We start from the raw sequence: 12820 nt of genomic DNA on the forward strand, positions 1-12820 counted from the left end.
TCACACGAGCACATTACGTCCGTGATTGACGGATGTATTTCTGCCGCAAGTCCCGTACCGAACACAGGGACTATGTACGATGCTAGGAGTCCCTGCCTCTCCGTGGAACTACTGTCCCGTACTGAAAACATGATTACAGTACGGGACAGTTGTCTGGCAGCGAGGCAGGGACTCCTAGCATCGTACATAACTATGATGCTAGGAGCCCGGCTCCCTGCAGTGTGATCCGTCCAGGACTTGCGGCCGAAATACGTCCGTCAATTACGGACGTAATGTGCTCGTGTGAATCCAGCCTTACATAGCAGCAAGGCCTGACTTCATATATATACTGTATATAATTTTATTTTTTTAAAGATGGCAAACTGATTTCAACCCGCTTAGGCTTTGTTCACATCTGCGTCAGGGCTCCGTTCATGGGTTTTGTTTAGGGCTTTCTGTCAGGGGAACTCATGAACGGAACCCTGATTGAAACAAGCAGAAACCACAGGTTTCGGTTTACTTTACCATGAATTTCAGTGGTTTCCATTTGTCCCCGTAAGGTTTCCGTTGTTTTGACAGAATGAATAGCGCAGTGGACTATTGATTACGTCAAAACGATGGAACCCTTAAACAACGGTGACAAACGGAAACCGCATGCACAGGATCCGTCACCATTGAAATGGTTCCGTTCATGAGTTCCCCTGTTGAAAGCTCAGACGGAGCCCTGACGCAGATGTGAACGAAGCCTTAAAGATGCTTTGCAAAACAGTCAACAAATCTCAGCAATATAGTTTAGGCAAAACTTATAGAATTGTTCACCAAACTTTAAAGTGAATGTCCACTTGTGAACACCTATTTTCTAAATAAGTTTGAAAGTCTGTGCTGATTAATTTCTTAATGTATCTTTATAGCGGTAGGAGCTTTCTTTGTCTCATACAGATCTTTTAAATCCCTGCATAGACATAGATTAAGGCATTGTTACCACAAGGATTTCCAGTGGAAAACTCCACCGTGTATTCAGCCGATAATCCGCGGCCGAAGTGCCGTTTTCTGCACGCAGATTATCCCTATTCAATGGGGATAATCTTCTTGTGACTTCTGAAGCTGTTTGCTGCGGAAACCTGGTCAAGACGTCAAGTCAAGAATGTGATTTCTTTTTTTTTTGTAAGGCGGTTTGCTATTCCACCCCGTCTAAACAATCATCGGTTTCCCATTGACATCAATGGGAGCCTTGTTACCGACGAAATTCACGCTGATTCCGACACATTTTTGTGAGCAAGGCCTTAAATTATACAATTCTGACTACCTGTAGCAAACACTAGATTCCTTTTTATACATCAAACTCAATAATAAAACAGTATGCAGGTAGCGCCTTAGCTGTCTAGTGGTGGCTGCAGGCAGTCAGTACATGTAATTTTTTTAAATCATGTCTGTGTAGAGGATTTGGAGCTCTGTATCAGACGAACAAAGCTAATACCACTATAAACATACTGTAAGAAATTATTCAGCACATAATTGAGGCCCTTAAAGGCCCTTTTACACTGGGCGATTATCGTGCAGGCGAGGGTTCACATAACTCTCTATGCCAATAATTGCCCTGTGTAAACAGGGCAGCGATCAGCAGATAAACGAGCAAACGTTCGATCATCTGCTGATAATATCATTTTAAAAAAGTCAAATATTATCATTGTCGGCAGCACATCTACCTGTGTAAACTGTCGACATGATAATAATGTATGGGGACGAGCGATCGGAGTAACGACCCCATCCATAGCTCTGTGACAGGAGCAAATGAGCGCCGATCAACGACGTCTCGTTGATCGGCACTTGCTGCACCGGTCGATTGTCGGCCAGTGTAAAATGCCCTTAAGATTACAAAAAAGGTGGACATTCACTTTAATAATTGCTTTAATAAACTTGGGAATTACTGTGTTGGGGTCTAATACAAAGCTATATTAATAATTAAGACTGTTAATGCTGAGAGTGAAGTTGCAGTCCTTTAAACCTTAAAAAAATTGCAAGTTGAACTTGAAGGTCTTTTTTTTTCTACTGGATTTATCTATTTTGTAAACATTATGTTTTTCTCTACAAAGTAATTCTTAGTGATGTACAGAGATAAAAAACAACACAATTCCACTTGGTGACACTAGGCTCCAGGGTGCCTGTCAGTGTAATTTCACGAGTATTGTGTGCATATGATCCTGTGCATGAGAAATGTAAAGCAAATGTCTAACTATCTGCATTGTTGGTGCTTTTTACTTCTGTTCCATTACGACACATTTATGTTCCCTGACACCAACTTAGCTGCATTGTTTAATTGGTTTCCAAAACAGTCTGAAATCTTCATTTTGTCTCTTCACAGACTCATGCTGCTTCTTCTTTTTCTTTACGATGCACAAGCTTACCGCAAAGTCGGTGCAATGACTGCTGATTTCCATTGCTACAAGGAATAGAATATTTATAAACTTACAACTTACCACAGGAGTGAGTCTATACATCAAATTTTATGTATATTAACAATTTATTCAATACACTTAATAAGGCTTGGGGCTCCACTTCTTTGGTACCGAACAACTATTTTCTGTCACACCAGAAACTTACAGTTACGGTACGTTCACACGGCATATGTGTGAGCAGAAAAATACCAAGAAAAATCCGCCTCTGAAAACCAAACGTTTTTTAAGCAGATTTTCCAAGTGTTTTTAAAGTGTTTTTTTTCCTCTCAAAGCATTTTTGGAATTTTCCATTGGAAATGTTAAAAATCTGCTTCATTTCTTTGTTACAAGGCATATTTTTACACAGAATTTTTTTAAAAACAGACGTGTAAAATTATGCTTTTGTAGGGAAGGACCTCCAAGGTTGTATTCTCAGGAATACTCCCTGTGCCATGCGCATCACAGGAAAGACAGCGGGAGCTCAGGGAGTTAAATGCATGGCTGAAGTCTTGGTGTAGAGGAGAAGGCTTTGGGTTCCTAGAGCACTGGGCTGACTTTTCATTGGGGTACAAACTGTATTCTGCAGATGATTTGCACCTAAATGGAAGGGGGTCCGCTGTGCTGGGGGAGAGAATTCTAGCTGGGGTGGCGGAGTATTTAAACTAGGGTTGAGGAGGGAGGCCAATGTAGAAAATAAAGGGATAGTTAGGTTAGTGAGGGGTCAGACTATATTGGTGGGGGGAGAAACAGACTGTGGGAGAGGACTAGGCAACAAGATAAGGAGATCCTTTCGTTACAATACAGCAGTGAAAATAAAAAAGCCCAAATAATGTCAAATAAAATTTCTGATAATAAAAGTGAAACATTTAAAGGCAATTTAAAGTGTATGTTCACAAATGCAAGAAGTCTAGCAAGCAAAATGGGGGAGCTGGAGGCCTTGGTACTGGAAGAAAATATAGATATAGTTGGTGTTGCTGAAACATGGCTGGACTCTTCACATGATTGGGCTGTAAATCTACAGGGTTTTACACTTTTTCGGAAAGACAGGACAAATAGGAAAGGTGGTGGTGTATGTCTGTATGTGAGAAGTGATATGAAGGCGAGTATGAATGAGACATTAGAGGGTGAAGATTGTGAGGAGGTTGAAACCTTGTGGGTGGAATTACAAAGGGAGGTAAACACTGGAAAAATAACTTTTGGTGAAATCTATAGACCCCCCAATATAACTGAGGAGATGGAAGGTCAGCTATATAAACAGATGGAACAGGCTGCACAGGCGGGTACTGTAGTGATAATGGGAGATTTTAATTACCGGGATATTAATTGGTGTCATGGTTCGGCCTCAACTGCAAACAGGAGACATTTCCTCAACCTGTTGCAGGAAAATTTTATGGGCCAGTTTGTGGAAGACACGACTAGAGGTGAAGCTCTGTTGGATCTGGTCATTTCTAATAATGCAGAGATTGTTGGGAATGTCAATGTTCGTGAAAACCTCGGTAACAGTGATCACAATATAGTTACATTTTACCTATACCATAAAAAACAAACACAGGTTGGGAGGACAAAAACACTTAATTTTAAGAAGGCCAATTTCCCCAAGATGAGGGCTGCAATTCAGGATATAGACTGGGAAGAACTAATGTCAAATAATGGTACAAATGATAAATGGGAGATTTTCAAATCTACTTTGGGTAATTATACTGCAAAATTTATTCCTATAGGTAACAAATATAAACGACTAAAATTAAACCCCACATGGCTTACACCTTCTGTAAAAAGGGTAATACATGACAAGAAAAGGGCATTTGAAAAATACAAATCTGAGGGTACAGCTGTAGCCTTTGTAAAATAGAAAGAGCTTAATAAAATCTGTAAAAAGGTAATAAAATCAGCAAAAATACAAAATGAAAGGCAGGTGGCCAAGGATAGTAAAACAAATCCCAAAAATGTCTTCAAGCATATAAATGCAAAAAAGCCAAGGTTTGAACATGTAGGACCCCTAGATTGTGGTAATGGGGAGTTGTTCACAGGGGATCAAGAGAAGGCAGAGTTACTAAATGGGTTCTTCCGCTCTGTATATACAACAGAAGAAAGAGCAGCTGGTGTAGCCACTGCCAGTGCTTTTAATATATCAGTTGATATACTGAATTGGATGTATGTAGATATGGTGCAAGCTAAATTAAATAAAATAAACGTACACAAGGCCCCGGGACCAGATGGGTTACACCCTAGAGTTCTTAAGGAGCTTAGTTCAGTTATTTCTGTCCCGCCCTTCATAATATTTAGAGATTCTCTCGTGACTGGTATAGTGCCAAGGGACTGGCGCAGGGCAAATGTGGTGCCTATTTTCAAAAAGGGCTCTAGGTCTTCGCCGGGTAATTATAGACCAGTAAGCTTAACATCAATTGCGGGGAAAATGTTTGAGGGGCTATTGAGGGACTATAAACAGAATTATGTGACAATAAATAGTATTATAAGTGACAGCCAGCATGGTTTTACTAAGGACAGAAGCTGTCAAACCAACTTGATTTGTTTTTATGAAGAGGTGAGCAGAAGCCTAGACAGAGGGGCCACTGTGGATATAGTGTTTTTGGACTTTGCAAAGGCATTTGACACTGTCCCCGATAGACTTCTAATGGGTAAATTAAGAACTATAGGTTTAGAAAGTATAGTTTGTAATTGGATTGAGAATTGGCTCAAGGACCGTATCCAGAGAGTTGTGGTCAATGATTCCTACTCTGAATGGTCACCGGTTATAAGTGGTGTACCCCAGGGTTCAGTGCTGGGACCACTATTATTCAACTTATTTATTAATGATATAGAGGATGGGATTAATAGCACTATTTCTATTTTTTCAGATGACACCAAGCTATGTAATATAGTTCAGACTATGGAAGATGTTCGTGAATTGCAAGCGGATTTAAACAAACTGAGTGTTTGGGCGTCCACTTGGCAGATGAAGTTTAATGTAGATAAATGTAAGGTTATGCACTTGGGTACGAACGACCTGCATGCATCATATGTCCTAGGGGGAGCTACACTGGGGAAGTCACTTGTTGAGAAGGATCTGGGTGTACTTGTAAATCATAAACAAAATAACAGCATGCAATGTCAATCTGCTGCTTCAAAGGCCAGCAAGATATTGTCGTGTATTAAAAGAGGCATGGACTCGCGGGACAGGGATGTAATATTACCACTTTACAAAGCATTAGTGAGGCCTCATCTAGAATATGCAGTTCAGTTCTGGGCTCCAGTTCATAGAAAGAATGCCCAGGAGTTGGAAAAAAAAACAAAGAAGTGCAACGAAGCTAATAAGGGGCATGGAGAATCTAAGTTATGAGGAAAGATTAAAAGAACTAAACCTATTTAGCCTTGAAAAAAGACGACTAAGGGGGGACATGATTAACTTATATAAATATATGAATGGCACATACAAAAAATATGGTGAAATCCTGTTCCATGTAAAACCCCCTCAAAAAAGCAAGGGGGCACTCCCTCAGTCTGGAAAAAGAAAGGTTCAACCTGCAGAGGCAACAAGCCTTCTTTACTGTGAGAACGGTGAATTTATGGAATAGACTACCGAAGGAGCTGGTCACAGCAGGGACAGTATATCGCTTTAAAAAAGGCTTAGATAATTTCCTAGAACAAAAAAATATTAGCTCCTATGTGTAGAAATGTTTTACTTCCCCTTTCCCATCCCTTGGTTGAACTTGATGGACATGTGTCTTTTTTAACCGTACAAACTATGTAACTACACAGTTTTTGGTGTAGGTGTTTGCAGGTGTTTTCGAGGTGTATTTCCGGAGCGTAATGCAACCTACACTCCGAAATACGCCGGGAAATAAGCCGTTTGAACATGCCATAATCTCTGTAGCTTGGATCAGGGCCCAACTGCCAATTGCAGGACTCCAAGGTACACATTTCTGGGAGGGAGAATGGGGGGTCTAAAGTGCAGAAATGCAATATCTTGTCAAAAATATTTTAATATCTTTATATGTGTGAACCTAAATTGCTTCACATGGATGGACAGTTGTCACTTCAGCTCAAAGATCTGCTGAAACAACAGCCTACAAGGGGGATGGCTATTCTATTCTAAGCCTCCTGGTGTATGGCTTTGCATTTCAGCTGTTACAATGGTGGACATGACAAAACGTGATGACATTGTATTTCTTATGGCTAAAGATATATACTGAAGAGGGTATTGGGATTCGAGATATTACCATATCTAGAATGTTTGCAAGTTGAGGTTACCACCTACTCTCATTTTCCTATAAATAAAGATGGATCCGTCCCCTAGGGCAGAGACTGTTTGAACACTGACGCAGCGTGTGATGGTCTCTCTCCGGCCGGCCTCTCTCAGATCCACCATTGAGAGAGCATTCATTAATTTGGAATTCATAGACAAATGCAGATAATGTCGAAAGTTAACGGACAAAGTAAATTCTGCAGCAATATTACTTGGGGGCTCGTCCGGGTCCAGGTATTGTCTCTTTTGACTATTTGGGAACCATGAACACCATTTGTCTATGAGTTGTATGTGTTATAGGAATAGGTGTGTGAGTAGACACGAATCTGTGAGTGTATCTGTGAGCGGCTGAGATAAGGGAGCGTTTGTTTTCTGATCCTAAGACATACAGAAACGTAACCAAAAACCGAGATAACACTAAATGGCCTCTTCGAAGTGTTCCCTCCGGCCCCTGGGTTTAGTCTGTATTAAGATCAGGTTGCAAATTGATCCTTGCAGAACTGACGGGTAACCATCCTCGCACAAGTGATTGTTAGGACTTTCGCGCATCCAGACTGTGACCTATAGGAGGCGCACCTGGCCGGAAGTAAAAGTATGTATGTGGGATAATCTTCGGACACCCATTCTGAATGAGTTGCTGATTGTTAAGTAACATCTCTGTAACTAGAAAGTTTATAGAATATCCAAGGGCCCCTAAGACAGTTAGACAGCTATGAATCATACCCATACTTTTCACAAAGTAGGTTAACGTAACTTGTTAATAATTATTTGGCTGCTGTTTAGGGTTGAACAGATCAGATACGTGGTTATCCTAATGACAGACTAAAAAAATTAGCAGAGCGCATAGGGTAACTTCCCCATGACAGACTAAAATATTTAGCAGAGTGCATTGGGTAACTCCCCCATGACAGACTAAAAGATTTAGCAGAGTGCAAATGGACCCCCCTAATGACAGCCTAAATGTAAGTTGAAGGGTTTAGTGGCCTGGATTTAGCAGAGTGCATAGGGAACTCCCGTTTGACAGACTAAAATATTTAGCAGAGCGCATGGGGACATCTGGAGCTACTGTACGTGTGCCCAAAGTGCTGGAAAGCCAAGATGAAGGGACACGCCTTCCAAGGTTTAGGGTGGGAGTGAAACAACAGCAGATATAGTTAGAAAACTATGCGGGGAAAGGTTTAGTGAAGAACCTAGAGAAAATAATGTAGAAAGCGAGAAAGCCCAAGCAAGGGAATCCTCCGTTATACTAGATGGGATGGTTTCTTGCGAGATGATGGGCTCTGGATTAATAGACAGAGTTGCAGAGAACAGATAGAAGTGATTGAATGTATCAGAAATAAATAAATAATAAATAAAAAACACTTGGAAACAGTTGTCATTTGTAAGTAAGAATTAACCACCGTCTAATTCTATAGATAGTGACATTCCAGTAGAAAAGAATGTGCCAACGTATAATTCTACTATGTACAGATTTATAAACCAAAGGTTTGCAGAAACAGGAGGTTTCCAGGGGTGATGTCCCCCCAGTTATTAGCCATACATTGAGGGAAAGGCGTCATCTGAATTAATAAAGGAATCTATTAACTCTCCACTTCCTATAAAGGAAACATTGGGTAAAATTTTCAGGGATTATTGATAGAGAGATAGTAAGATGTGGATTAGTAATTGGTTAGAAATAGAGTTAAAGCCAATAGGATCATTTTTAAGTGTAATGATCATGGATTGTAGAAGGAGAAGTGAGATTGATAAAGTGAAGATTCTTATGTATTTCTATCCAGATATGGTTGTCGGAATATACTGTAAATCATCTGTCCTAAATTGTCACTAATGAAATTTTCTCTCGTTATAGGAGTTTTTCCAGGACATTTTAAACATTACTGTAAATCTTTTTCCTTTTTGGTTTATTTAAGTCATTTTTATAATTGCATGGAATGTCTAACAAGATATATTGTTAATCTATTGTAACCGCGATAGACTAATATAACTAATGTGCAAGAGCATGATGCCTCAGATCTCAATTGTGGAATGACCATGTGAAGATGCTTGGTCATTGATTAACAGGAGCACATGGTGGCATTTTGTCCTTGTAGCTCATAAGTTTTGGCTAGTAAGGGGTTAATGCTACATTCTCTGTTATCTGTAATATGGCTGTGTCTGCAGAAAGTGCACAAAGTGCAAAATAAGAACTGTAACTTAAAGATTGAGACAAGAAAAAAAAAGCCTGATAAGATCACAGGAATGAGTATTATGTGTTTTATGTGTCGACCCCAATGAAAAACCCTCACATTCATATTTAATTTTAATATGATGCGCATTACTAAATGAAAATTATAGTTCATTGGATGAATAATAAAAGAATAGAGGTTTATACACAGTCATTCTAGTTATATACTTGTTTTACCAAGGGTACACACAAAAGGTATACATGTCTGAGATTGGATTCTCAGTATTGAGAATGTCTGGGAACAGCTAGTATTGTGAGTGACTGGTGTGTGTGCTGAACTACTTTTAAAGGGAAATGGCTTGTTTGAAATCACCACATCAGAAGTGATTTGACAAGACCGAATGATTTTTTTATATGTCATTGTTACATTTTAGATTATTATTATTTGATACTAACAAGGTTCTATTGGCATATGATGACACATATAGTGCGCAATATGTTTCATCATTTTGTTAATAGATCAGTTTATTTAATAATTGACATATACTAATTAAGGAAAGAAATATTTTGCAAAGCTCTATTATTTATTTTAAGGAGTACACACACACACACACACACACACACACACACACACACACACACAAACATATTGGGAAAATATATTTGATGTAATGAAAATTCAAATAAGATTACAGCATTCACAAGAGCTGTTGTCACGTTTGTGGTGTCAGATTCCTGTCCAGTCAATCTTATAGTTTCTGACATCCTTGCAGCAATTCAGGTTGTCATTCGATATAAGCCTGATGGACAGATTGAAGTTACTAATGATATGCTAAATTTTATGTGTGCTGCACTCTATAAGGGATTGCAGATTGAGAGGAAGACCTCACATCTCAGGAAATATTGATAGTGGTCCCGTCCTCCTTCTGGGCACAGGCTAAACAGACGTAGAACGAATGTCTGTGGCCCCTGTGACTGTTAAAATGTTTGCAAACAGCCCCAAACCCCAGTTGAAGCAGTGTCCTCTAAGCCTCCCACAGTTGAAAAGTATTAATAACCAGATAAGACAGTCTTTGGAGGGAGGGGTATTGAAGAAATTTGTATCTCCTTATAAACTCCCCTCTCCCTCAGAATGCCAAACAACTTTGTTTGCAAGTTGAGGTCACCACCTACTCTCATTTCCCTATAAATAAAGATGGATCCGCCCCCTAGGGCAGAGACTGTTTGAACACCGACGCTGCGTGTCATGGTCTCTCTCCGGCCGGCCGATCTCAGATCCACCATTGAGAGAGCATTCATGAATTTGGAACTCATAGACATATGAACTAAATGCTGTTTTTCCCATTGATTTCAATGGGCAGATGTTTGTAGGCGTTCAACGCCCCGAAATACGCCTGAAAACACTTCGTGTGAACATACCCTTAGTCCTATAGCAGGTACAGTTAGTAAAAGAAAACATGGGAGGTATGATATTGCGGAGTTAATAATATAAAAATAGTGGGTCTCAGATCACTAATAATATAATTATAACATGTGGCTACTAAATCTACACAACAGACTAATATTTTCTGCACCCTCCTAACAGTTTTCAAATGATATGATTGAATATCGCATCAGGCAATGCCGCATTCATGAGGGATTTCTTTTATTTAGGAAATAAATGGCATCACAGGCAGTAATATAACACTGGTATGATCTGATCACTCACATCAACATAACCTGCACTTTCCAACAAGAGTAATCATAATAATCATGAATACTATATTAAAGCCAGAAAGTGTTCATTATCACTCAAGGACTTATTTTCTCACACAATAGTATAACAATCCCCTGCCTTTCTGGGGAAAAAAAATGCATTTATAGGTCAGCATTTCAAGTTTCAAAGTCTCTTAAATTGACAGGCATTATGTTATATTAGGAATTAACGAACCGCTGAAAACGTTCCACCTACACAAAAAAAATGGATATCGAACTAAAAAAAAACAGTATTATGGTAACGTAAAAAACATTGCTCCAATAGCCTTCAGTTATAGTATATGATCAACTAAAGGCCAAGATATAATATAATATGATTCGACCTTCTAAAGTCATCCCATATCCTGCTTTTGCACAAATGAAAATGTGGGGGAAAACATTGTCACAAGGACTAGAAGGGACCAGAGATAGAAAGGAGAATGTAATGAATTTTGGAAGCAGGGAGGCATTGGTGAGTAATATCACATGAGTAACCGGTGGGTGGACACAACATAAAAAAAAAGGTTCACGAAAAGAACAGTATTTATTCCAAGTAATACGTAAAAATAGTATTTATGTTGGGATACCGCAAGCACCTGATGAAAACAGACCTGACAAAGCATTACTATCGGTATATGTTACCGTTGCCCTACGATGTGTGGAACAGTAAGCTACATTAATATACTTTGTAAACCTAAATAACATCAACATGAGTAACATAGTTATAAAAAATACAAGTGTAGATGTATAGTAAAGCTCTCTCTTTGCACTATTTTTGTTTTCTATGCTTTACAGCTCTTTAAAGTGAATCTCCACTATTTATCATCATATCATGTTTAGGTCCAAAATTCTGTGCTGATTAATTTCTTGATATATCTTTATGTTGATCGAATCACAGTTTTTCTGATACAGACTCCAAATTCCCTGTATGGCCAGAGATTTAAAAGAGAACAACCTGGTTGCCTGCAGCCACCGCTAGAGGGAGTTAAGGACCTTATTGCATGCTGACATTATTGATTTAATTTATAACAGTATGCAGTCAACTCTTAGGCTCCCTCTAGTGGTGGCTGCAGGTAGCCAGCTTAATATATTTCCATTATACTGTGTGTAGGAGATTTGGAGCTCTGTATGGCTCCAACTGTATTAAGAAATGAACCAGCTCAAAATAGTATTCAATGGTGTATATTTGGTTGAAGGTAGTCTGTAATCTGTCAATGGGTTCCATCACTTGTTGTCTGCTGACTGATACACAGGGCAGTTGTGAGAGTGTTAAATATTATAGTAATAAATAATAATGAAAAAAAAACACAACAGATTTATGCTGCCTATACACATAAGATAGTTTTTGACTGAATGCCCTTTTGGCTTATAGCTATCTTTAATAACACCCCAAAAAACATGCACACTCAGATCGTTTGATATTCGTTTAGTAGGTAGTGGGGGACAAGTTGCTGATAGACACCCCTGCCAATGTTTATGTCTCAGGAGACACAAAGTGTGATTGGGCATTGTAAATTCCAACATGCCCAATCCTTCCTTCCCCCGATGGCAGGCTACAGGGCACAATTGGGCTGCACCAATACTCAATAGATTGTTGTATTTTAGCAAAAATGACCACATATCAACCCAGCTTTAAAGTGAGTATTCCCCTTTTGTCTTGTTTTTTATTAACATAGGTTCAAAATTGGTTAAAAGATATAATTTCTTCTTCCAGCAGCCACCACTAGATGGAGTTTACTACATACTGTTTACACATTGTACTCAAAATTAGTATGTAGTAAGGTACTCAGCTCCCCTAGTGGCGGATGTGGGTAGCAAAATGTTTGTCATTTACCTTTATTACTATGAAGAGCGTTTGGTGCTCTGTATCAGAAAAACAGAGCTCTAACCACTAAAAAGATATGTTATGAGATTAATCAAAACAGTGTTGTGCCTAAAAGTGTATAGATTGCAGCTATAAAAATATTAATTCAAGTGCTTATTGGTCTGCTTCATCTGCGATCATCTCCTCTGTATTGATATGCTGAAGCTCAAACAAGTTGGTTCTGTTAAACATTGTACAAGCCGGGAGCCTATGTTTGGATATGGCAGTGTATTTAGGACATTTTTATTAATAAACTTAATTCACATCTCAGTTGCTTAATTCCTCCAGATTTTTATATACCTCTTGAGCAACAGCCTTCTCGCATGCCTTCTTTTACCAGCCTGTACTGCAGGCAGAATGAGAACCATAAAGCGCCAGGAGACAGATGATTTTTAGAA

General features: G+C 39.1%; 1 long non-coding RNA gene across 1 annotated transcript in view; it reads right to left on the reverse strand.

The window, feature by feature from the left end:
* Positions 1-1891: 1891 nt before the first annotated feature.
* The window catches only part of LOC142761351 (uncharacterized), an 80964-nt gene continuing 70035 nt past the window's right edge, over positions 1892-12820 (reverse strand). Inside the window, exon 4 of the long non-coding RNA XR_012883616.1 lies at positions 1892-2419. This is a non-coding gene — a long non-coding RNA (uncharacterized LOC142761351). The remainder of the gene's footprint in view (positions 2420-12820) is intronic.

The sequence above is a fragment of the Rhinoderma darwinii genome, chromosome 4, assembly GCF_050947455.1.
Source record: "Rhinoderma darwinii isolate aRhiDar2 chromosome 4, aRhiDar2.hap1, whole genome shotgun sequence".
Lineage (NCBI taxonomy): Eukaryota > Metazoa > Chordata > Amphibia > Anura > Rhinodermatidae > Rhinoderma > Rhinoderma darwinii.